The sequence below is a fragment of the Micropterus dolomieu genome, linkage group LG01 (assembly GCF_021292245.1).
Source record: "Micropterus dolomieu isolate WLL.071019.BEF.003 ecotype Adirondacks linkage group LG01, ASM2129224v1, whole genome shotgun sequence".
Taxonomy (NCBI): Eukaryota; Metazoa; Chordata; class Actinopteri; order Centrarchiformes; family Centrarchidae; genus Micropterus; species Micropterus dolomieu.
Window position 1 is genome coordinate 2400857 of NC_060150.1, and position 2083 is coordinate 2402939.

Genomic DNA, 2083 nt, shown 5'->3' on the forward strand with positions numbered 1-2083 from the left:
CTTTAGAACAACTACTAGTTTGAACAGCAGTCACTAAAAGATGGAAAGAACTGTGAGTGCTTAAGCAAAATTACTGTAAGAATAAGTGTTTAGCGGACCGTTGGCTGCTGTAATCTAACAAATGTAACTGGTATTTAGCGAGAGCAGCACAACACGGTACCAACACACAAGCACCGGAAACGGAAATGAGTCGACACGCTTACCGCAGTACGTCAGCAACCTCGTCAGCAGATCGAGTCAGTTATCCTATCAGGGATAACTAGCTTGGCACGACACCGGACAGTGGCGGCGTAACGTCCTAAAGGATCCGACTAGTATCGTTGCAAGGAAGATATGTTACTATGATTATTGTAGACTTTTCGTTCAGAAGGGGGCCAAGGTCTGTGTTACAGGGGCACTGGCCCCTGTCGGCTCCCCCCCAAAACCACCACAGTTTAAATTCCAAACTCTGCAAAAGATGGCCCATATTTTAATCATGTAGTTTCTCTGCAGCAGTGGTGTGAGGAGAGCGGGTTTAATAAATAGAGGTGAAACCAAAGAACTGATCTTATCCAGCAACACACAAGAGTCTCCTGATAAAGTTCACCCTTTGACCTTCACTGGATCCCCTGTAGAAACTGTCAGCAGTTTAAACATCTGGGAGCTGTGACTGATGGCCGCCTGAACTTCACACAGAGAGCTGACTGGATTTTTAAGGAAGCAAACAGAGATTGTATCTTTTAGCACTTTTAGTGCTTTGACACCATTTACCATGATGTGTGACACAATGCACTTTTACTAGGAAGCTTTTTATCAGCCTAAAAACATGTTGTGAACTCAAAGTACAGCCAAAGTGAGCTAAGGAGCTTTAACCTCCACTACATCCCTGGTTAGCAGGATGAAGGCGCCCTCTTGTGTTGTGCATCAGTTTCCACACTTCACTTGTTAACCTGCTGTGATGTTCACTGCAGGAAGACATGGAAACACTTCACTGAGCCTTTGGCAGCTTCAAACAGCATCAGTAAAGAGACATTTAAATAGATGGAATATCACACTATGTCACTTTGTTCACAGCAGTCACACCCTGTAACACTGATGCTGCATTCAGGTCACATGGGAAAGACGGTGAAGAAGAGTTTCCAGCTCACAAATATTCTTCCCATCAGCTCTCAGGCTTTAAATAGTATTTGGGAATATTAGATTTGAGGCTGGAGGTTAAAATGTCTCTGACTTCTTGAGTTGAGATTAAACAACATGGAAATACTTGGAACCAAATGGAAAGAATCAGATATTCATTTCATGGTCAGCTTCAGGAAGTTTAGCTGTCAGATGAGAACAGGTGAGAAGCTGGAAAACAGCAGGAAACCTAAAGACTCTGGTACAGAGAGTCAAACTCTGAAAATGTTTCTCCCTCAAACTCTTGGAGATCTTTCTCCACATGGACTCGACCGCAGAGTGAAAATGTACGATGTGTTCACTGACCTCTGCCAGGACTCTGGTCCTCTCAGTCACTCCTCCTCTGGCCTGCTGGAGAACACAGGTTTGTTAGCAGGTTTCTGTTTGGGCCTTAAACTAAACATTATTTATATTTCCAAACTTTAGTTTGAGCACATGTGAAGGAGGTGACAGCTGCAGTTTGAACCCTGAACGTGTTTCAGGACAGAACAACCTTTCTTCTCTTCTTTCCGGTGTTTTGGCCCATTCCTAAAAGCCCCAGTCCGTCAGCTGGAAGTTGTCAGTTTGAGCTGCAGGTGTGACTTTGGTGTTTGCCTGGCTGAGTTTGGCCTGAGCGCTGCGCTGCTCCTGGATCAGATGCTCCAGCTGCTTGTTGATGTACACTCAGTAAGCTCCACCTCTGCGCAGCTGTTGGTACACTGGCAGTCAGAGTTTCAAGCTTCAGGATAAAAGCCTCGAAAAAAGAAAACGTCTCCTTCAGCTGACTCTGATCGGCAAAGCAGACATAATAAAGGACCTGAGCAGAACCCACAGGCAAAGACATGTCCACCTCTCCACTGTCCACACAGTCACTTTGTGCCCGTCCACCTGGACATTAACCTCAGTGCAGCCACTCAGGGGCCTCGTCACTGCTGCTCAGGATGATGTG